Here is a 24763-nt window from a genome sequence, read left to right as displayed (position 1 = left end):
AGAGCTGGTTAGAGATGCGGCAGCATAGTCCCCTCTGCAGAGCTCCTGAATCACCTGGAGTTTATCAGGCTCATCAAGCGGCTCCCACCCCTAGGCAGGAGGTAACTTAATGCTCAAGTGTGGCACCTGGAGGGACAAGAGCAGTTCACATACACACAAGGATGGGAAGGGCTCAGAGAAGGCCTAGCAAGGGTGGGACCGTTTCAGCTGAGACCAAAAGTATACTCAAACAGGAGGAAGAAGGCAGAGACCCGGCGGTCCCATGAGGTATTAGGTTCCAGGCAAGGATGTGCGCTCAAACTCAGGCTGAGCCTGTTGGAGGAGCTTTAGATGGTGACTTGTCACGCTGGGCAGTGACATGGGAGTCTGAGTGAGGTTTCCAGTTCTCACGCAGGAAGTTTGGGCTTTCCCCAGAAGGTCACTGGAGCTGTTGAGGACTTCAAACTAGATTTGGTTTGAGAATATAACTGGACCGTAGACAATAGAGGAGGGCAGTGTGGCTTCGGTGACAGATCTGGGTAAAAGTAATGACATTAGGAAGGTCCACAGGTGTATTTGCGACCTGCTCTACAGGAAAACCCAAAGGATGTGGGAGTAGAGGAAGGGAGGGTGAATGGATGGAAAGGCCCACTAGAAGATCCTTTGGCGGATGCTCGGAAGAGTCTTGCAACCGAGACTGAACCTGCAACCCTAGTCTGGGGGGTGTGGATGTTTCTCAGTTCACCTCTGTACCTGACTGCCTTCTTAAGGACAGATCTGGGGCTGTGTACGGAGTCAAACCAACAGCCGGGCACACCGTGCTCCCTGGAACCCTCCTTTACAGGAGACGTTGACTCTCTGACTGGAAAGGTGAGCCTGGGAGAATGTGCTGGAAGAGCCATGTTTCCCCGTTCGATTCTCACTGAGTGATAATCTCTGCACCGTGCTTTGCAGTCCAGGCAGACTTTTCATACCTGGCATGTCGCGTGTACTCCTTGCAGCCGCCGCAAAAGTGTGTGGCTTCGGAAAAGGCTGTGCATTCCCATCCCCAGCTCAGTGTTAACCCCAGGCTGGTTATCTGCATCCTTGTCTCCTTCCACTCTTGTTTCCTGCCCTTGGCTGGGGACTTGGAGCTGGAAGCAGGGTAGGAGTCATGCAGACGAGTCAAATGTACACTCTCCCTGGAGGTGTGCCACTCAAGAGCCAGGAAGGTTCTAGTAGCACAGGTGAGCCCACTTCTGATGGCACTGCGGCTCTGACTCTATGTCACTGGCTCCCTGGGCTGGGAAAACCCAGATTAGCACACTTCCCACCTCCGGAGCTCACTCTTCCCAACCATTCCACTCTGGTCTAGGAGAGAGTGCTTAGGGAGGGGGGAGGTTGAGCTTCCTTGAAGTTGCCGGAAGAGGTATCGTGCAGCAAGGAAAACCTGGGATGTGTGGGGCACAGAGGAGAGTTCGAACCCCCACTCTGCTACCTCAAAGTCTATGTCATATGGACCCCAAGGGCCAGACGGTGCAGATAGAAGCTGGTTAGTGAGGCGCACTCCCAGGGGCATCTGTGACATCAGTGCTGGTGAGATTGTGTCTATTCCAGAACAGTCTGTGGCCATCTTGTCAGAGGTCAGACGCCATCTGGGAGGCGGTGGCGCTGTATGGAATCTGCTCACAGAGCGCTTCTCAGTTGTCATGCATAGCAACCTTAACCAGGGATTCATTTACTATTTCTGGGTTCAGCTCCCCTGCCCCAGATTTGGACTGGTCTGGAATGAGGCCACGTTGATTCTTTCAGGGTCTACATTTCGGGAGAGGCCGGAGTTAGAGAGACCAGAGTTAAAGGCTAGTGAGTATGGCAGAAGCGTTCCCGTCCTAGGTGGATTATTGTAGGGACTTTCCAGACTCTGCACTGCATATAAATTTTATTTGGACAATTTATTTTTTATCTCATGTATATAGGTGTTTTACCTGTTTGTCTGTCTGTGCAGCACATACACGTAGTGTCTGCAGAAGCCAGAAGAGGGTATCAGATCCCTTGGGACTGGAGTCACAGACAGTTGTGAACTGCCACATAGGTGCTGGGAATCAAACCCTGGTCCCCTGGAAGAGCCATCAGGGCTTATAACTGCTGAGCCATTTGTCTAGACACAGGGCCTGTGTTTTTGGCAAGCCCCAGGTGATCTTGGGATAAAACCAATTGGGCATACTAGATTGTGCAATCTAGGCCATGTCCCTCTCTGTTTGAGCCATGGGTACAAAGGCATCGAGGACCACACACAAAGGCAGATGCGCATTCTACCTCAGGTGCATGGAGGCAGCTGGGAGTGGACACAGCTGTGTCCCTGGACGGTCACTTCCTTTGTTGAACCGAGGCTCTAGAACTGTGTGACTTCCGTTCTTAACTCTTAAGGTGCTTGACGCTGGAGTATCCACTATGAATTCGAGGAGGTGGAGGGGACTTTTTGTGAGTGGGCAATCCCCTGTCTGGCATTTGCATTCCTGTTAAATCCTGTTTGCGCTTGTGTTTATTCAGGTTTGTACCCAAACAAACCCTGCATTCATTTCCTTTGTTTTTGAGGGAATGGGAAGCATATGTGTTTCTTCCAGACTTCTCTTGAGAACTTTCTAGAAAGCTTTTGTGACCCGAGTCAGCAGCACTGCTGTCTGGTGGCAGCTTTTAGAACTGTAAACCAATGTAGTTTGAGGAAATTACAAACATTTGCTGTGCCATGGCCTGAGGGAAGGGAAGATGTGTGTGTGTGTGTGTGCGCGTGTGCGTGTGCGTGCGCGTGTGCATGTGTCAAGGAGTCTCCAAACACCCGAGACACGGAAGCAGAACCTCTTTGGGTAGGATTTATGGCTTGTATTTTAAAACGTTTATGCCAACCAGTGTTGTTTGAAACCACTCTTCCGAGGCGGGACCTCAGCCTTAGCACTGTGGATGCTCTGGACGGTCCCTGTGTGGGCGCTGTATGCTGCATCACGTGACCTGCCACACTTGATGTCAGCACTCTTCTCTCACCTCATCTGTGATGACCAGAATATCTCCAGACATTGCCAGCATCCCCTGGAAGGCAAAACCGTCCCTGTAGGACCGCTGTGGCTAGAGGGCATTGTGAACCTCCAGCCCAATTCAGTGACTGCGTGTGACACAGGGTCACCGAGAGCGAAGATGTGACAACTCTCTTTCCAGAAGGTTATTTGAGGCAACGGTGGAGCGACCTCTGATTTGGAAGTAGACTGAGGCGTTCAGGTTTTAGCTACGTGGTTTTGATGTTTCAAAAGTCTAGAGGAAGCTGTAACGGATGGACTGGCATTCACGGCTCTGCCATGGACTTTCTTTGGGTAGACGAGACAGCTGTGGCATGCTGGACTGCAGGAGCCTCAGAGTGTGTGGCAGGGAGTGAGGGGGTATGCAATGGCTTTTCTCTTAGAAACTCTTCAAGCTGGGCAAATCCCGTTAGCTTTTGTAGTTTGGGAAAAGGGCTGTTAATTGTGTGAAATGTGCTTCCATATAGAAAATACATACTCCAAAGAGGCTGGGCTAAGACTTGCTGTGGAAGAAAGGTCTCTGGGCAATCTTGTGTGTTTTCCGGCCTGACTGCATGAGTATTGCGGAGTCTGTTGTAGAAGGCAGAACAGAAGTCTCCTGTGTGAGACAGGGTCAGCCATGGTGACTGCCACTGTCCTACCGTATCCACAGCTTCCCTTCCCCCAGCTGCAGTTAGCTTCAGTCGTCCATGGCTGGCAGACATGAAATGGAAACAATTCTTTAAAGAGTTCATAGTTTTTAATGTGTGCATTTTTAGTACTGTGATGCACTATCTCATTGCTGCTCTTGGGGTGGAAGTCTTCTCTTTGCCCAGTGTTTCCATGCTGTATACACTACCTGCCTGTTAGTTATTCATGTAGACATCTTGCTTAGGACACCTTGTGGCCATTATACGATCCCACATGACCACATACGGTGAAGGGCGAGTATAGTACAGCCAGGTACTCTTAGAGAGGTACGGAATGAGAGAAGGAAGCAGAGCAGCCCACGTTCCTGCACCTTTCATGGCACTACATTGTCATAATCATCTGTTTTACTGTTAATTACACTGATAATCTCCTGTTGTACATAGCCTTGAAATGAAACTTTATTATAGGTATGTATGTACGGAGAAAAGAAACAATCTAGACAGTCCATGGTTTCTGCTATTTCCCAGGGGCCTTGGAATGTGTCCTGGGAAGACAAGGAGCATCCTGCTCTCATGTTTAACTTCCACTAAGGCAGTTAACTAGTTTGACCCCTCAGCAATCCCCTAGCACTGTCTTTTGATGCCTGCCTTCTAATCTTATGCTGGGACAAGGGTTCTCACTGGGAGACCCAGGAGCTGGAGAACCCGACTGAGGGTAAATAAATATTATAGCAGGGAATTGTTTTTTAAGGTTTATTTTTTATTAAGTATATGTGTTTGTGTCCGTGTGTGGGTGTGTGATGTGAGTGTGGGTGCCTGTGGAGGCTAGAGGGGCTGGATCTCCTTGAAACTGGACTCACAGGAGGTATGCACCGCTTGACTTGGGTGCTGGGAACTGAACTTGGATCTTCCGCAAAAGCAGACTGTATTCCTGACTGCTGAGCTACCTCTCCAGCCCCCAGGGGATCACTCTTGCTTTGTAAAGCAGGGGACTGAGGCTGGCCCCAACAAAGTCCTGTTTTCCGTGCTTCCTGTATAATGTGGGAGTTTACAGCAACCATTGGTGAATTTTCTACTTCTGCTCTGGGTGAGATGTGGGCAAGAAGGTGCAGAGCAGAGACGGAGGAAATGTTTTAGAGCTTTTGAGCAGCTCGTTTTTCCTTCTCGCCCACCTTGCCTTCTAAAACCCCGCAGCTGTATCATCATGGACAATAATAGTCAGGGTATAGACATCCTCTCCCCTCGGTGACCAGTGCCCTGAAACTTTCTGGGAGATCCACAGGGCTGGGTAGGCAATGGGGGATTCTTTGCATTGGTAGGAGACCTGCTCAGAGTCACCCACCAGCCCTTTGCAGGTGTAGCTAGTATTAGTCATCAAGCTCAGCTCATTTCCTGAAATCAAATTTTGCATGGAGAGAAGGAACTATCTATCATCTATCTGTCTGTCTATCTATCTATCTATCTATCTATCTATCTATCTATCTATCTATCTATCTATCTATCTAATCTGCCCACCCGTTTAACTATCTATTAGCCATAAAACCAGACTTCTTAACAATGTAGTCTCACCACTAAGAACGCGATCCCCTCCAGAGTGTTGCTCCACCTTTAAGCTGGACTAGTGGTGGCCTCTGTTGGTGATACTCAGAGGCAAGCCTGAGGACATACATCAAAGTGTCAAACAGTAAATACCACATGACAGGAACTGAAGTGATGGCTGTAGCCATATGACTGCTTTTACTAAGTATATGCTGCCAGGCAAGCATAAGCATGATATCTACCTATATGTAAATTCCTGAGAGGGAGGGGTAGGAACAAAATGTCAGCAGAAGCAAAGGGCTCAGAAAGTGGAGACCAGAGTTGATGAAGCAGTCCAGTCCTACAAAGTGCCCCGTCCCTTGGCTGCCTCTTTCCTCAGCCACAGGTCGTTTTCTGTGTGTTACCAGCATTTTCCATCCCACCCTGCTCTCCTATTGGATCCTGGAACTCTAACCACATTTCCTCAGTCTAAGGGCTCTGTGAAGACCCCATTCCCTTCCAGAAGGCTACCGCCTCTCACTGTTCAAGACCAGTGCTTCCGTCTGCCAATCTTCTTTTGGAAATGTATCTGATTGGTCCCGAGTGTGTAAGAAGGAGGTCAGGAAATACCCCTCGGGGTTACACTAACTACTTCCTTCATTGGACAGGCTAGAGATTGGCTGGGATATCAAATACATGTTTTATTTGTATTTTGAATTATTCATGGTGATCAGTTCCACAGGGTGAGCTGAAAGAAGCACCAGGCAAGGCGTATATTGTAGCAATGGAGGTAGAAAATGCCGCTTAGATTTCTTCATTTGATTTTTTCTCCCACGCAAAGAAATGATTGTTATAAAGCTGTCTATTATCAGGCAGGGAGGAGAGCGCTCCTAGGTTTGCAGAGGTGAGGGCATACTATGCCTGTCGTCAGCTTACTTCGGATATTACTTCAAACTGAAGCATTTTTGCAAAGTGGAGCCTTGCCCCTCACAGTGCCCTGTGGTTAAGTCTGCTTGGCGATGTGCATTCTTGCAGGGGCAGCCCTGTGTGCCTCATCCGTGAACCAGTCACTTCGGATGGCTCGCAAGGCAAAGAGTCAGAGAATGCTTTAGTGAGCACTCTGGGCCACTGGTTTTAAAGCCACCCACTCCCCCACTAGTCTGTCTGAAAAGCATTTTGTTTTCTTTCTGTGGCACGTCTGTGGAATTGTTGGCCTGTGGGATGATTTTTCTCCTGGGATTGGCTGTTCTCTTGTCATGGAGAACAGGGAGATTTTGCAAACTTTCTGTGGGTCCTGTGGTTCCTGGTGGAGTCTCCACTCTCACCAGGAGGGCCCAGGCTGTGTGGTCCGGCATCTTCAGGATACAGTTTCCTGTCTATCACCCTGTCTGGCACCTAGGGGCTCAGTGGAAATGAATGGCACAGAGGGTAAGAGCAGGTGAGTTCTGTTTGTGATAATTGTCTGCAGTCCTTAGCACACGCTCTCTTTGTTAGTAGGTACAATCTCAAAAGCTAAAGAGTTGAAGCATTTCATTTTTCTCCTTCTTCACTCAGCATCCCCTGCAAACGTGAGACATGATCCACTCTCCTGATGCCCGAGCCATCCATCCCCAACAGCACCTTGATGCCCTTAGTTTGGGGTACACCTGCTCCCCTGCTGCAGTTCCCCATCCTTAGGATGAGTAAAGGTCCTGGAAATGGGTCTTATTGACTAAAGACCCTGAACGCAGCTCCACCCATGTGTGTCTGCCAGGCACTGTGAGCATGCACACGCATTACAAGGTAGAATGTGTGTCTTGTTTCTGAGACCTGCCTTGCATATGTATAGAACATAGCTTGACATTGCTCCCCCTGAAGGAGACCGTAGCCTGGGTAGTGCCGGAAGTGTGAGCAGAGCCAGTTAAGAGCTCATGGGTGTGGTGTTGAATGCTAACTGGCAGAATTACGGAGTGTCTGATGACCAGGCGTGAGTGAGGGAAGGCGAGGGTCCTCACGAGAGCTGGGTCTCCATGACCAATCAGCCCAGGAATTGGGAGCATCAGAAAACCACTTTGCACTTCAGCACTTCCTTCTCCTTACCTGCGGGATGGCAGTGAGGTCTGCTGTCTCCCCAGCTGCTTTATTTGGATATAATTCCTGATTGGATCTCAAGGGTGTAGGGTTTAGCTCACAGAGGTGAAATGATTTGTGTTGGGGTGTGGTCTCAGGAAGAGGTGAGGTCAGAGAGCCAGCCTGGTTGTGCCAGATGGGAAGATTATGACACAGACCACTACCCTACACTGTCTCATGGTGAAGACCTGCTTGGACAAGCTGTGGACAGAGGCCAGGGGACTGTGCAGATGGCAAATGTCAGGTAATGCTGACCTGAACCTCGGCAGAGGAGGAGGGAAAGAGAGTTCACCTTTCTTGTTAAAATCCAAGATCAAGATCTCTTCAGGGACAGCATCTTGAGACACAAAGTCCCTTAGCTGTCTACCTTCTGTGTGTATTTTAACCAAGTAATTTTTTTTTTGCTATGAAGTGGTCAATAAAGTAGAATTTATGAGCAGCTCCCCACTGTGCTCCAGTGTTGTCCCTTGTAAATGTCATGGTCCAGCCCACCTGGAAGGATGAGACAAATAGGAAGTCGGGAGCTGTCACATGAGGGGCGCACTGCGCATCACACCTGGACGGGTCTCCCAGGGCAGGCCGGTGCTCTCAGGCTTGGAGACTGGCATCTTCCTATTAGGAGCACAAGTCCCAGGGGTTCAGGTTGGCCATCTGTCAGCCAAGCCTCTTCTTCAGGGCATCTGCTCCACACACCAGTATGAAATAGGGCTGTGGCTTCAAATCAGAATTACGGCTCATTCAAAGCTCAATATAAGCACGCTCACACTACCCCCTTCCAACCAGTTCCAAACATCTCAATCCAGAGACCAGATGAGCAAAGAAAGTCAGGGATGGGAGATTGTTGGCGGAGGCTGCTTATTTGTTCCTGGCAGCTCAGACCTGAAATAATCACTCAGAAACCATATTATTTGCAATACTGTTTGTCAAATAGCTTAAGTGTATTTCTGGCTAACTCTTGTATCTTAAATTAACCCATATCCATTAATCTGTGTATCATCATGAGGTTGTGTCCTACCAGCAAAGTTTCTAGCTGGTGGCTTGCATCTTTCTTCTCTGGCGGCTCCATGGCTTCTGCCTGACTCTGCCTACTCTCTCTATATATCACTTTCAGCCTGGCTTTGCTCTCTTAAGCCATTGGCTGAAAGCAGCTTCTTTATTAACCAATAAAAGCAAGACATAGACAGAAGCACCTCCCACACCAGGAGATTTTAAAATGCAATTGAGAATTCAATAGGATGCTTCAGCTTCAATGTTAACTCAGTACAGGGGCTCAGATACCATCAGAACCAGATTCTAAGCCCTGCTTTTTAACCTCAGTTTGGGCCTATTTGGGGCATGTTGTTCTCAAAGGTGTCTCACCCACAGCAGCTTCACTGAAACAGCCTATATATTACATTTAGTAGGCGATGTCTTTTAGTTATGAAACCATTTAAAAATTTTCCTTGGCTTTAATTGGATTATGTAATCACGGTATCCAGGAACATATGATTCTTTGGTTGGCATAGGTGTGAATCAACACTCCACCCTGGAGCTGGGTGGCATCTAGCACAAACTAGGACTAAATGCAGTAGAGAAAGGGTTTCCTAAAGAAACCCACAGAACGAGAAGTGGACGCTGACGGCCATGTTGGCTTTCTCAGACCTGCTTTTGGCTTCAGTTGATGGCGATCCCTTATGCATGTTCATCTCTGTATTTCTGAAGCAGATAGGTGTTTGTGCCCTGGCCTTGTGCTTATGCTGGCCTGACAGCATATACTTAGTAAAAGCAGTCATATGGCTACAGCCATCGCTTCAGTTCCTGCCACGTGGTATTTACTGCTCGACACTTTGATGTATGTCCTCAGGCTTGCCTCTGAGTCCTACCAACAGAGGCCGGCACTAGTCCAGCTTAAAGGTGGAGCAACACTCTGGAGGGGATCGCGTTCTTAGTGGTGAGACTACATTGTTAAGAAGTCTGGTCTCATGGCTGATATTCCTACTACCAAATCACTACCCCTATCCAGTTGGTATTTATTAATAGTTCTTGACAGACAAGAAGAAAACAGTGAAGCTTATTCATATAGGGACATCTGAACATAATGCTGTTACCCAATGAATTGTGTGTGTGTCTTTAGTTTGTAGACGTACCATTCTAAGAGTGGGAGACTCTGGTCATACCACGGATTGCTATTCAATTTTGGCTTTAGTTGACTGTTGGCTGGAACCAGTGTTGCATGGATACTTATGATTAGAATATACAGAAGTGGAGGCTACCGTGCAATCAAATGCCAGGGGCTAAGGAGACTTAGCGTTTCATGGTACATGGTATAGTAAGTGTGATGCAAAGTCTGGGTCACTAGGGAGATGCAGATGAGTTTACAGCCCTACAAAACTGCAGTGGCTGTGTGTTCCTGGATACAGACTGATCGGGTAGGCGATGGCCTGAGCGGCAGACAGGACTGACTCATTGACCCAGTCAAGGCTTGCTTTCCTGGAGTCCCACCCTACAGTTGTGCGAACAGGCTCAGCTGTCCATCAAACGGGACTGCTTTCTGTTCCTTGGGCAAGTCGCTCCTCTTTCTGATCTCTTCTATTGTATATCTAACAACAAGCCTGTGCTTGGAACTCATTTTTGTAAAACGCTGATTCTCAGTGAGTATAGACCAAGCCTTCAGTGAGTCCTGGCTCTGTGTATTTAGTGCTGTTGTAGGTGCATGGGCCCAGTGGGTATAGAGGCAGGTATCATCCCTTGTCCTTAGGGAATGTTTCCCTGACCCTGGAGGCTTCCCTGGGCCCTTGCCCGAGTGCTGTTTCTCAGGTCTATTGTACGCACAGCCTCTTGGCCTCTCAGCCTGGGAGGGAGCGGCTTTCCTTATCCTGGACGTCTTTTGTTAAGGTCTCCAGGCAGAGAGCCCGGGGAAGAATTTCCTATATTCATAGGTTCCTTACCCAAGGATACTCTAGATAAGAATTACAAACAAGTCACTCACGCTAGAAGGATGGAGAATCGGAAGACTAAAGTGGCGGTTTGTGTATCCTAAGAAGTGTCCTCACAGGAACTGTTGCTCAGACCCAGAGACATGCTGGGGGCCAAGACACCTTTCCTGTGTTCTCTTTCCTGTGTTCTCTGCTTAGCCTGACCTCTCCTCACTGTGCCTTTATAGGTGCGTTGGTGGGCGCTGACCGTGGTGTGGCCCGGGACTCATAAATGACCAATGGAGAGCAGGTTCTAGTTCTAGTCTAGTTCTGGTCACTGTAGGAGAGAGCAAGTAGACCAGTGGTGTGCCCACAACCCCAGCAGCTGTGGGCTGGAGGGACAGGGGTTTCATGACGTCAGCCAGGCCGTAGGACCCATCACTCCGCTAGGTGGGTTGACCTTTGTTCTCAGGCTTAACAGAGGCAGAGAAAACGTCACGCTAGTGCAGTAGCTATTGTCTTTGAGAACCCTTGGGCGCTGTGCTGGCTAAAGGACAGGGTGCCGTATTAATCCCATCGTTGGCTGGGTAATACATCCTCTCATATGCAATTCTGTGTATTTCCAGAAAATAACTTTTTTTTCCCCACTAGTGGAAAGCATTTGTACACATACATATGCCTCTCTGAGCTGGGAGCAGGTCCTCCAGACTCTTAACAAAGAGGTTCTTCTGAGTCTTGTTGGTACAGAATCAACGCATAGGCAAAGGCTACCTGTTTCAGGAACTGGTTTACAGCTGCAATGTGGGGCTCATCATTTCTCTCCCTATTCCAGGCTCAACCCCCATCTGGGAGCACAATTAATCACCGAGCAGAGGGGGTGCTCACTGGAGAGAGGCCTTCACCCCCTCACGGACCCTGAATTGCAGGAACAGCCAGGGTGCTGAGTACCTGCTCGTGGCGGTGGCTGGGAGTGTGGCCTCCTGAAGTACCGTTGGGTTTTCCTGTCCTGCTGTCTGTATCCGTTCCTCTGCAGTGCCCTTTGCCAGTTGTTCTCAGTTCTTAGTCGTGAAAGCAGTCCATATCCATGCAGAGTTTGGACTTAACAGGGAGGTGAGGAAGAAATACAGACAGGGAGTCCCGTCGTTAGCAAAGACATCGCAGGCCTTTTGGTGTGCTTAATTCTTCTGTTTCTCCTGGGGCTGCAAGTGCCTGAGTACAGACCTGAAACAGTTAGGAGCAAATGATGTGGCGCCTTATGTGCTGTGTTGTTTCATAACTTGCTTCCCCCATATCATTAGCTACTCAATGAATGCATTTCTTTTACAGTTTTATGGAGGCCTAATTTAATATTTCAGCATTAGTCTGTTTAAAATGTGCAATTCGGTAGGATTCAGTCAAATTTCCAGGTTGTACAACCATCACACATTCTAATTGGGGAACATTTCCATCAATCCCCAGAAATCCAAGTCCCCATTTCTCACCCCCCGCCCCCCGGCAACTGCTGTGCTGGGTTGGGCCTCTCTAAATATAGCCCACAAGATTGTATGCATGTATCAGCCCCAGCCATGATGGGGGTCCCCTGGGGGACAACACTGACATGCTGGCTTCCCAGCAGTGGCTAGTTCAAATGTTACAGGAGATGCACTCCTGCAAGGCCCTGGGCGTCACATCTAGCTGCCATGTGCAGCTTTCTCTCCACGAAAAGGCAGGGCCATGTAGGTGTCTATGGGCAGGATGTGATCAGATCTGAGCATCCAGAGGGCAGAGATTGCAAATGTCACCATGGCCAGCTGGAAATTGAGGCGTCTTATGTGGGCATCTCCTTGACCTCTGCAGGGAACACCTCTCAGAGTCTGGGCTACTGTTTCATTCGGAAGCAAAGACTATCTTCTATTGATTGATTTTTCTTATGAAGGTTATCTCTGAAACCAGAGGACCAGGAAAAACATTGTCTGATCTGTGAAAGAACAGGGCAAGAAGCATGGGGCCCGATTCCATGACATTCCCTTGCTCTCCTTTATACTTGGTTAATAAACTTTCCTCAGACCATTCAAATCTGTACTCAATGCCTAGAGGACCCTGCCCCCCTCCACAAACCACCCTCAAACAAACCTTACTGCAGCGTTTCCAGCTTGGCTGCCTGGGGACAGGAGGGAAGGATGCTGCTCCTGTTGGCGGGAACACTGCTCAGACATTTCAAAGAACACTTTTTAGAAAGTCTCCTCTTTATCTCAGCAGAAAAGAATCTCACTTGGATGCCTCTACACTCTCTTGTTGTGAGTCCACGTTCCGGGCCTGCACTGTTTTGAGGCAAGCTTGTCTACTAGAATCCGTTCTGGGGAAGACAGTGAATGCTGTGGAACTCATGGTTAAATGTCACATGAACAGAGGGAGGAGGTATGACTTCTGGCAGAGACCCCAGGGAGGGGACACACTGGTCCCCAGTGAAGCATCGTTTAAATTCCTCTATTTAATATGCTTGATTTTAATAACGGTGCTTTGGACACTATGCTACTACATCTTGCCGCTGTTAAGTTTTTTCTTTCTTTTCCATGGAGGAGCAGAAGCCCTTTGGATCCATCTCCCCACATACAGTGTTCACAGAAGAGCTTGTGTATTTGAGGATGCGCTACATGCGTGGCTGTTGTTTTCGGAAGAGATGCTTCTCGGCTCTGACCAGATTTGAGTGGCTGCCTCTGTGTTTCTAGGGGCTGGAGTATCTGATGTGTTGCATACATTACTGCCAAGTGCCTTCAGAAGCATCTGCTCTGGCCTGCCTGAGAACTCCAGGCCTGGGGCTGCCGAAACAAAGAACACAGAGGGGTTCCAGGCACAAGGGAGAAATATCTTATTCATGGGCCAAGTGAGAGATCCATCAGCGCTCAAGTGCTCAGGCACGGGTAGTTGGCAGGGAGGCATGCGGTAAGTCAGACACCCTAGTCTCTGGAAACAAAGGCACAGGGGCTGTAATCTGGTGCCAAGAGCTTGCTTTTCTGCAAAAACCTGGTTTGTCCATGTTACGTTATGGGCATTGTCAAATATCTGCACCTAGTTCTTAAATCTGGCATTCAAATGTGCCATTAGCCTCAACGTTAGCATTAAAGTTCAAATGTGTGCCTTCCCTCGTGACTCCATGCTCTCCCGGGTGCCGGTCCTCAGGCATCGCTGTGTGCACCCAACCCCTTTGGTGGGTTTCACAGGCATCAGAGTGCCCAGACCGTGTGCTAAAAGTACAGCCTCCCTCAGTCACGTGCTCTCCATCAGGGCGTTGCATGGTCAAGTGCACTAGCAATTGCCACCTGCAGACCTGTGCAACTGAACTCCCTCCTCCTCTGCAGCCTTCCTGACTCCCTCTGGTGCTTTGCCACCTGAGTTGTGTAACGTGGTTCCTGCATGTAGCGTGGTCTGATGCTCTGCCACCTGAGTTGTGTAACGTGGTTCCTGCATGTAGCGTGGTCTGATGCTCTGCCACCTGAGTTGTGTAACGTGGTTCCTGCATGTAGCGTGGTCTGATGCTCTGCCACCTGAGTTGTGTAACGTGGTTCCTGCATGTAGCGTGCTCTGATTTGGATGTCATCTTAGTCTCAGCAGAAGCCCAGGGGGACCCGCTGTGCCGGGGCAGTGTTTACGCTGTGGGGTGTGGAATGAATGCTGCTGTCTTCATCTCATGCTTGACATTGTGTCATGTTCTGCGTGGCCAGGGACAAGCAGAGATGAGCAGTGAGCCCAGATAGAGGAGCTGCCAGTTCTGATACTGATGTAGGGCACGAACTAGAGATGAACTACTGAATAAAGAGAGCGTGGGAAGGAGAGAGGGCAGACTAGTCCAAGGAAGGGGGAGGCTTGAGAGGAAGGACATGGCACGTCACAGACAGGGAGGGGCTAAGGCTTGGGGTGCTGGGAAGAATGTGTGGAACTGGCGAGGCAGCGGTAGTGAGATGGAGGGGCATGTGACTTTAACCTAGAAGAGTGACATAATCCGAGTTACAGAGAATGCTAATCCATACACAGATGAAATGGGAGGGGTAGGAGGCAGGATGAGCGCCTGTCTGGGATGTGACAGAGGCAGGGTCTGGTTGTGGTGTTTTATGCCTAGGAAATGAGCTAGGGCTTGCTGGCTACACCAGGCAGGCCCTCCACCTGCAGAGATGTGGAAGAGCTGGCCTTGGGGTCAGCAGTCACCCCACTGTCCCTTTTACTCAGACTTTTGGACTCAGCTAGAGTAGTCTGAGTGTTTTGTTTTGTTTTGTTTTTTTAATAACCAAGTGAAAAGCAGGCCTCCTGGAAAGCACTGGGAACCACAGCAGATGCTGGGAATGAGCAGAGCTTTGCCATGGGACACCGGGGCCTTCCAGTCCCAGTCCACTGCCATTTGATGATTGCAAGACTTTGGGCACGTCCTTGGATCTTTCTGGCTCTCTTTTGTTTTGTTTTGTTTGTTTGTTTGGTTGGTTGGTTGGTTTGGTTTTTCAAGACAGGGTTTTGCTGTAGTTTTAGAGCCTGCCCTGGAACTAGCTCTTGTAGACCAGGCTGGCCTTGAACTCACAGAGATCTGCCTGCCTCTGCCTTTCAAGTGCTGGGATTAAAGGCGTGCGCCACCACTGCCCGACTCTGGCTCTCATTTGTAAAATAGGCAATCTGAACATCTCCCTACCTTGTGATGTCAGGTGGATTACACGGTATAGTATGTGTCATGTAGCTGGATCAAGAAACCAAACGATGAAAATCACCATAGTTAAGTGACACTTGGCACGTGACTCTTAAGATAAAAGCCTTAATTACCAGGTGAATGTAGGGATGGGGAGAGTCACATGGCTTTCCTTGACAAACTAAACTGAAAGGCTTTGAGGGCTCTGGAGGAATCGTGGGCTGTTGTGAGCGTGGCCTCATCTCTCCACTGCCTCTGCTGTCCCATAGCTCCTCACCGTGTCCTTATTGATGGGTTGCACAGGGGTGGGGTGTGTGTGTGTGCTTACTATTGGGGCTGAAGACAGGTTACAAACCTGAGCCCACCGTGTACATTCACTTGTGATTTTTGCTCTCCGGAAGATAGCAAACTTAGAGCATTGTCATGTCTTAAGATCGGAGAGAGATATGGCTTTAAAACAAGTGCTGATCGATTTAAGGAGCGAGCTGAACTGGCTTCTGCTAACCTGACTGGAGATCAGCGCCTGTTTACACTGTGGCTGAAGCTGTTGTAAGGAGAAGGAAGAGCAGAAAAATTCCAGGGTCTGAGCCCTCCCCTTGAGTTGCCCTCCACCAAATGACTTTCTCCACAGCGTCTGGGCTTCTTTGAGTTAGCCAGGGGTGCTGAGCAGAGAGAGAAGGTGGGTACATGGCAGGGACATAAATAATACGAATTGGGCCCACAGGTCATCTCTTAGCTCCTGTGCTCTGGGCAACTCATCACGACGAGAGAGCTAATTTTCAGAAGCAGTGCCCAGTGAAAGGCCTGGGAGACTAGCGGTGAGGTCCCAGCTCGGCTGCCCGTGCAGCATGCCATAGAGGCCGGGGAAGCTCTAGCCACGCAATGAGGAATAGCCACAGAGTTCAGTGTGAGAGCCGGGGGAGACTGGACATGGTGAGGGATGGGAACTGACACAGTGCAGCAAATAGAGATGAATTCTAGGGCGGTAGTTTTCTCTTCAGCACGTGTTCAGGCTCTGCCAGACCTTTAGGCTGGCCGAAGACAGCACACCTCGCCCATCCCTCTTTAAAACTGCAGGATTGCTTAGCATTTGCATGTCAGGTTGGGGTGTGTCAGTTGGATTTCTGTGGTGACTGGCATCTGTATTCATCAGCTTTTTTCCCCCCAGAGAAACAAAACTAGTTAGAGGCAGGTAGATAGATCAACTAGATAGATACATGATAGACAGATAGATGGTAGGTAGGTAGGTAGTCAGACTAGACCAGTGGAAACCCCCGGTGAGTACAATCATGTCTCAGAATTTGCTCCCACTTACCAGCAAAGGGCAATTCAGCAATCAGCTGGGTGTTGGGAGCCGCAGAGGCTGTGACGGGCTGATGCTCCTTAAATGGGGTCACGGCTACTGTAGATAATGGATGGTTAGTTCCAATGTGTGACTGTAAGTGTCCATGAGAACAATACAGTTATGTTCTTTTTATTCTCGATGAGATTTCCCCCTGTTGATTCTGTGGCTCGAGAGTGCACAGGATTTTGCACATGATGAAAACCCACTATAGAAAAGGCAGCTGGAGGTGCCTTCCCTGCTCTGGGCTTGCACTAATGCCCGCAAGTACTCACTGTGTCTGTAGGACTTGTCTGCCATGTGAGTTCATTTTCTTTACATCAGTGCTGGAGCCTGTCTATTATTGTACACCTAACAGAGGAAGAAATCAAAGCCTGACTATTTGCTTTGTCTAAGGCTATATAGCTTGTGTATAGAATTTAAGACATATTTAAAGAATGTAGTGGCTGATTGGGATGAGAAACCACGAGACATGATTTAAATAATTGTGATAGGCTGGGAATGTTCTCAGTTTCTTTTCTGGGGGTTAAGAGCAAATGCTTTAGCCACTGATGTCCCCCTTCCCCTGACTGAGAGGGATAAACTGTGCTGGCTCCTACCATTGTCACCAATATGTAACTCTCTGGTACTTTATGCTAACTAGCTATTTATTCTCCTTTTAATCTTGCAGTTGTTTGTAAGATTGTGAAAGTACATCTTGTTTCCTACCACCAAATTAAAGCATCATGATGAACTTCTATGTTATTGATAATGTCAGTCCCATGATTGGGATACAGAAAACAGTATTAATCATTACTGACTGTACTTGGTGCAGAGCCAGCAGCACCGGGGCCCTATGAGTCTGCTCTGCCTCAGTGTGGAGCTAGGCTGGAAAATTGGTGTTGTTCCAGGGAGTCGGCTCAGCCACAGTGCTCGTACCTCCCCTGTGCTAGACAACACAACACTTGGGTATTAAAAAGTCCCATTTAAGTCAATGATGAATGGAAATTACTATTTTTTAGGATTTAAGTGAAGTGGATTCAGAGCAAGGCTCTTTTGGACACCAGCTCATCAGAGATAATGAGGTTTAATGCAACATGTATTGAAATACACCCCATTTGAGGACATCCCAAGAGAAATTACATGGTTGATTTTTACAATGGGCATAAACACAAAGGGAGGATAGCCGGGCGAAGTCGGGTAATCTTCGGATTAAAATTCTGAGCAGAGAAATGGCATCTTTCATGAAAGGTTGAATCTCCTGATAAGCCTCAAATTGTATTCCCGCCTTATTTAAGAATATGTGTTGGCAGGTTTAACAAGATCTTGGCACATTCTAATTTGAGATTTATTACAAGATGTGTGCATGTTTAATAGGGGCTTAATTATTCATATCCACATCTTTCCGACAGTAACTTACCTCAGCTTCAGACAAATTCCTGGCACATCGGGAGATATGGGCTTCTGCTGTTAAGAGATCCAGTGGAAGGAAATCAAATGCCGATGCCAGACTTTACCCAGGGCCACATCTCTGCTCAGGCTAGGGTCCTCAGACATGTGATCATCCCCAGGATGAGGACACAGCCTGGCATGTGAAAGAGTGTTGGCTCTCAATTCAGGCTTCTCTGAGGTGAAGTACAGTCCTATCACAAGAGCTGAGGGCTCCTGCTCTCATTTCTTACTGTCTCTTGGCTTCATGGATTTTCTTTTCTTGCTAATGCTTCCCTCAGTATGTTGATGAAGATGAATTGAAACATCTGTTAGATGGTGTGTGTGTGTGTGTGTGTGTGTGTGTGTGAGACATGGTGCGTGTCTATGGGAAATGCTTGCCTTCCATTTCCTCTCTTGCAGTTCTCATTTCCACGAAGAGGAGTTACCACCGCCGAATGGTGATTTTTTTTTTTAAACAGAAAATGAAGGCAGCATGGATAGTTGAGGTGGAAGGGAGTGGGTTGAGAAGCAGGGAGGCATTCCAGCTGTGGTTGGTTCAGTGTGACTTGGCACAGCCCCTTTCGAGATCACCTTGTTGAGAATGGTGTAAACTGAGAGGCTCTGGGACCTTGGTAGGTGTGCTTTCTCCCGCCTCTGCTTTACCTCCCGTGTGCCCATGTGATCTCCTACGCTAGGCAGGAAAGCTCTTTACCATGGAGCTGCATACTCCCAGTGTTCTCATTATTTTCCACCTTTGCCTCTAAAGTAATTTTCTCAGAGGCCATAGCTAAGTGTTCTGCATACAATATCAGCAGCCATCACTCTGTGGGCCGTTGATCCGGCTTTGTTTTCTGCACAACTCTGGTACTCTTGAGCATAGCTAAACATAGGTGAGTCTGTGTGCCCATGTCCACCATGAATGCGTCTTGTAGAAGGGAACGGAATTTTCCTAAACCCCGCTATACCCACAGCAGAGCGCCATCTTATATGGAAGGGGTGTGGAATAATTGTTGGATACTACATTACAAGCTGCTTGAAGATCTTCCGGTTTGGTGGACAAGTGGAGAACTGGACTCTTGGGAACACATAGGCAGATGTTACTGACCATGACCATGAGTGCTCTGACAGAGAGAAATGTCTGCATGCAGAGCTGGCTTCCCTGACCAGGGGCGGATGAGGCATTCCACCCTGGCCCTGCTGCCCAAAGGACCAAAAGCAGATGGGCAGAACCCATGTCCTCATCACAGAAAGGTGACATCTTTCTAGTTTGAAGGCGTGCCAGGGAAGGGAGGAATTGATCCCAGCGCTTGGGAGGCAGAGGCAGGTGAATCTCTGAGTTCAAGGCTAGCCTGTATTGGCGTAAATAAAAGCAATGCAGATATAAAGGAATATTTACAACTTTAATGATAAACTTACAGAACCTAGGTTCCCGCGTAGCCCAGGAGGTAGGAAAGAAAAAAGGTGGAGCCGCCTCCCGTGCAACCATTATCGGTATGCATTCGCCCAAGGCAAACCCGCCTCCTAAAGGGGCTGGCTTAACCCTACAGTAGCCTGGTCTACAGAGTGAGTTCCAGGACAGCTAGGGCTACTCAGAGAAAGCCTGTCTCCCTGTCTTGAAAAAAAGATAGTTCCATAGTGAGTAACTAGGTTTCTATTAACCAACAAATTTCACCCCCATTATTTCAAATGCTATTATTAACTCAACACATTTTTCTTTTAAAATCTTGTATCAATCAAAATATTAAATTATTTTTTACAAACTCCCACAGGCCCTGCACTCTGCCCCTACCATCTCTCGATTTTTCTTCCCATAATAACATATTTATATCAGCTTGTTGTCTGTAGTTACAGATACACTGTTTACACGCACATGTGCAAGCCTGACACTGGACCGATGTGCACATTCTCATCTTGTTTGGGAGTCAAGTCACCAGATTTGCTCCCACAGCTCAATGCTCCTGGCACTCTGCCTTCTGTCCCTTTGGGGGCTAAGTTTGGGATGGGGAGACGTGGCTGTGAAACCGGCTGTGCTCACATTCTTCGGAGACTTCCTTTGTGTGCAGGAGGTGCAGCAGTTGTCAGCGTTGGGCTGGTGAGTGAGTGGTACAGCAAGCTATGAGCGTCTTCACGGGACTGGTACTTGGGCTTTTCATCTTACGTGACTAAAACTCCAACCCACTGGATAGGAACTCCCATCCTATCCCTGCATGGAACAAAGCCCCGCTGGGATCACGATCTCAATTATTTTGCACAAATTCTTGATGACATGAGAGCTTGAGTTGACGGCTCTGAGGATCCTGTATACTGCTTCCCTTAGTGGCTGTTCTGTTTTGTATTCTCACCCACAATGCACTTCTGCTCTGTTCTCTATTTCTTTGCAAACAATATTGTTTGGGACTGACCATCCTAGCCAGTGGGAGGCTATATCCTAGTTTTAATTGTCTTCTGCTGGTGATTAGAGATACCGAACCGCTTTCGTGTCCCTGTGTGTTGTTAGCACGGCTTCTTCACAGACTGTTCAGGTCTTTTGTACGTTTTCCATGTAGGTTGTTTGTTTTCCTATTATTGCATCAGAGATATATTTCTGCTATGTTTCACAGAGTAGCCCTGGTCCAACGATGGCTCACAAACACATCTTCCCACATTATAGGCTGTGCTTTTGCCATATTGACTCGCTTCTTTGATGGAGACCCACTTGTCTGTCTTCAATAGTGTCTTCTGTGCCCAACAGTCTGTGTCGTTTGTTCCCATGGTTTCTTCCAGGACATTTTTGAGCTTGATTTTTGCAGGATTCACATAATAAAGGTGAATTTTACCCTGTTGCCCATGAGTTCACTTTTCCGTCACTGCTGGTTAAAGAGACTGTGATTGCTACATTGTGTAGTCTTGGGTGCCGTGGCTAAAAAGCTCTATTTCTGAGCTTCTCATCTGGCTCTATCAGCACACGCCTGTTCTACAGCCCTGCCACACTGGTGTACTGTTCCTTTGCAGTATGTTTTGAAGTCAGAAAACAAGATGTCTCCAGGCTTGTCCTTTCTCGAGATGATTTTGCTGTCAAGGTGGTTCTGTTTAAATGTTAGAGTTTTGTTTGCTTATTTCTGTAAAAGATAACACTGGGGGTTTAGTGCTTATTTTAGAGTTTGTCCTGGATTTCTGTATTTTTTGGGGGGACAGGGTAGACATCTTAACAGTTTTAAGTCTTTTTGTCTATAACTGACTCGCATCTCCCAATTTATTTATGTCTTGCTTTTTTTCAGCAATGTCAGTACACACATCCATCCTCCTGTAGTTAAGCTCACTCTAAAGTATTGTTTTTGATGCTGTGATAAGTGAGGTTTGTTTTTCTATCTGTGCACTGGAGGTGTCTGCAGGACAGCTGACTTGCCCTATCTCTTTGCTTTAAATCAAGTTTTACTTTTTCCACATTGCTGAATTTTTTTGTTTCAAAAGTCAGTGACATCTACTGCTTTGGAAGCTCAGAAGCAACCAGTGAGGTGCTACACTTCCTTTTCAACATAGCAGGCTTCTTCCTGTACCAGATGGTGCCATCTCTGGTTGGCAGTGATCCATAGATCAGGGCGAAAACTTGTCCTTATGAGTCCTGGGCTGATGCTGCCAGGATGTCCCTGGAATTTGGCTGAGGATGGCCTGGCATTCTTGTTGATGTCATTTGTACCTAAGATGTGGCTAGCTATGCTTAGGACTTTTAGTCCCACACACCTTAGGTACCCATCAGGATGTCTGTGCCCCTTGCTGCCAGCTCCACACTTAGTCCCTCTCTTAGTTAGGGTTTCTAGCTCCGTGAAGAGACACCATGACCATGCCAACTCTTATAAAGAAAAAAAAAACATTTAATTGGATGGTTTACAGTGAAGAGGTCCAGTCCATTATCATCATGGTGGGACATGGTGGCGGGAAGGCAGACATGGTGCTGGGGAAGAAGCTGAGAGTCCTATGTCTTACAGGCAACAGGAAGTGAGCCGTCTCACTGAGTGTGACTTGAGCTTATGGGAGACCTCAAAGCCCCTCCACAGTGTCACACTTCCTCCAACAAGGCCGCACATCTCAGTAGTGCCACTCCCTCTGAGGGCCATTTTCTTTCAGACCACATGGTCTCATTGAAGGCTACAATGTTGCCGCAGGCTTTTTCATTATTTGTCATCTTCATAAGGAAGCTGAAAGGCCAGCTATGTTTTTAATGACTGCTGGGATCTGGGCCAGGTGTTTCCAGGCTTCGGGCCTCTTGTTCCAAGTTTTGAGAGAAAGGCACACACAGACTGTGAAGTAAAAGCAAAATAATAGTACAGGTCAGAAAGGAATATACTGCCAAAAGGGACAACAGGTCACAGGGGCGAGAATACACTCAAGGGCCCTGGTTATTATTTGGGCCGACTGTGTACAGCAGTGGTTCTCAACCTATGGGCCATGACCCCCCCCCCTGGGTGTCAAATGATCCTTTCACAGGAGTTGCCTAAGACCACTGGGAAACACAGTTATTTACATTATGATTCATAATAGTAGCAAAATTACAGTTACGAAGTAGCAATGGAAGTAATTTTAAGGTTGAGGGCAACCACAACATGAGAAACTCTGCTACAGGGTTACAGTATTAGGAAGGTTGAAAACACTGGTTTATGGGATTCAAGAAGAGGAAGAGTCAGGTGGCTAAGGTACACCATGGGTATCTCCATTTTGATTGGCAACTTTTAAGTGAATATAATCTTTTCTCTGCTGTGCATGACCCTTTCCGTGGTGAATCTGATCTTAATCATATAAATGCATAGGTATTCAAGAATTGGAGACTGGATGGCCGAGAAACCTAGAATAGAAGCAAACACGACCTACCGCATACCCCAGCCACTACCACCCCTATTTAATGAAGTGATATTCAGCTATACTCACAGCCCTGTGCCTTATCCAGCTGACATTAGAGAGGCTCCCTTCAGCAGCAGACGGGAGCAGGTACAGAAGCACACAGCCTGGCATTATGCATAGAGAGCGTCTAAATCAGAGCTCTCCACAGGGTTCCCTCCGCTCAGAGATCAGGGAATCCTGCAGAAGAGTGGGAGGAGAGAAAGATTGTAGGTCAGAGGGAATGGGGGACATGAGGAAAGCAGGAGCCTCTGAATCAACTAAGCAGGGCTTGTACGGCTCACAGAGACTGACACAGCAAGCACAGGACCTGCACGGGTCTGCACTGGGTCTTCCCAGTATGTGCTGTGGCTGTTAGCTTGGTGTTTCTGTGGGTCTCCTAACAGTGGCAGTGAGGACGTCTCTGACTCATTTGCCTGCTCTTGGGACTCTTTTCCTCCTGTTGGGTTGCCTTGCCCAGGCTTGACACTGTATCTTCTTTTGGTGTGATTGGGGGTTGACTCTTGGAAGCCTGTTCTTTTCTGGAGCGGGAGTGGTTCTGGGGAGAGGGGAGGTAGAGAGAAGCTGGGAGAAGGTGAGGGAGGGAGGGGAAACTGTGGTCAGGATGTATTGTATGAGAAGAGAATCTATTTTCAATAAAAAGATTCTCTTAGAGGACAATTTGCATTATTGGGGATGACGTTCAGTGTCTAGCTGACTCTTATTTTTATTCTTTATCCATTTAGCCACTCTGTCTTTTGTTTGAACAATTAATCCTTGTACCTCTAAAATAACTGCTGTTAGGAAAGTCGTTACAGTGCGCGTGGGTGGAGAGTGGAGGAGGCGTTACCATAGAGGCTTATGTGAAATAGTCTATATTTCCTATAATTCATTTTAAGCTAATAACTTGAGTCAAACACAAATTTTATTCTTGATTTCCCCTTCATTTTTGTTATTAGTCCACAAATTCTATCCTCTTAGTTTTGCATCCATTGAAATATTTTGCAGGTTCTTTTTTCTTTTTTTTTTTTTTCACTTCCACTTTCGAGATCACGGCAGAATTAAGGGCTGTTTTCCGGAGGAGTGTTGCAGAGTTCTGGATCTGGCTGTGCGGCTTTCCACTCTGTTCTTTATGTGCTTTGTGCTGTGGTCCAGTGCCATGTCTTTTCGACTTGAAGGATGTCCTGTGACTTTTCTTGCAGTGACCTCACTCTTGACTTCTGTTTATCTAAAGAAGTCTTTACTTCACTCTCAATTTTGCAATGTATTTCTGGCTGGTTTTATTTCAGTTCTCTGAATCTCCTGTCTTCTGGGCCACCAGGCTAAGGCTGAGAAACACAGCAGCAGCTAGTGGCCTCCCTTATACACAACAAATCTCTCTTCCTTTTTTTTTTGGCTTAGGAATTCTTCTCTGATTATGACAGTGTAATTGTCACAGGTGAAATTTGCATGTGCTAGCTGAGATGTGTTGGAGTTCTTCAAGCTAGAGATTAACTATTGCTTGTTTTCATGCCTTGGATGGTTTTGGCCATTCGTTAGAATTTGTTCTCATCTATAATTTTCATAAGACACAGAGACACACACAGTGTATCCTTTAGAAAGATTTTCTTTATTCTTTTAAATTATTTTTTCCTCCTATGACTGTAGAATTTCAGATGGTCTGTCTTGTGGGCATGCTTGATATTTCTATTGTCTGATTCTGCTGTTGAACCAGCTTTAGTGAAATCCACTAGTATCTTCTAGAACTCTGAAGCTCTTGGTCTTTTTAAAAATTTCCCAGTTATTATTAATTTTCTTGTTTTGTTTGTCTCATTTTTTCTGTATTGATTATCTTCATAATGGTCCTTTAAGCTCGTTTCCGGGAAATTCATGTACTTCTCTCTCTTCAAGAGCAGTCCCTGGGGTTTAGTTTCTGGGTTCCTTTGTGGGCCTTTGCACCCACACATTTGAAAAACAATGGCCTCTTAGTCTCCGTACCCCCACCCTCATCAGACCTTCTCCTGTGCCCAGCTAACGATTCTGGGGTGCCTTAAACATTTTCTGGGTGTTTTCTATAGATATGTACTGGGATTTCCAGAATAGTGGGGTCTGTCAAATGAGTCTCTGAGTTAGCTTGTGTCTGAATTCTCTCCTGTTCTCCGGCTGGAGCTGTCAGTGGCACCCTTAGCTCAGCGGACCTCTGAGAGAGTGGATGTCATGTTCACCTTCCACCTCAGCAGATGAGCCGTATCTGCAGAGCTTGTTTCTGGCTTCAGCAAGCTTTGCTGACTTCACTCTGTAGATTTCCAAGCAGGCCAAACAAGCCATTGAGAGCAAGCTCATAAGAAGCACTCCTC

The 24763-nt window shown here is 47.5% G+C and overlaps 1 protein-coding gene across 2 annotated transcripts in view; it reads left to right on the top strand.

Annotated features, from left to right (window-relative positions):
* Positions 1-24763, top strand: part of Spock1 (SPARC (osteonectin), cwcv and kazal like domains proteoglycan 1) — a 459458-nt gene that overhangs the window by 129835 nt on the left and 304860 nt on the right. The gene's annotated exons all lie outside the window — the stretch shown is intronic.

The sequence above is a fragment of the Microtus ochrogaster genome, chromosome 16 (assembly GCF_000317375.1).
Source record: "Microtus ochrogaster isolate Prairie Vole_2 chromosome 16, MicOch1.0, whole genome shotgun sequence".
Taxonomy (NCBI): domain Eukaryota; kingdom Metazoa; phylum Chordata; class Mammalia; order Rodentia; family Cricetidae; genus Microtus; species Microtus ochrogaster.
Note: the sequence above shows the minus strand (reverse complement) of the source record. Positions and strands in the feature narration are given on the sequence as shown.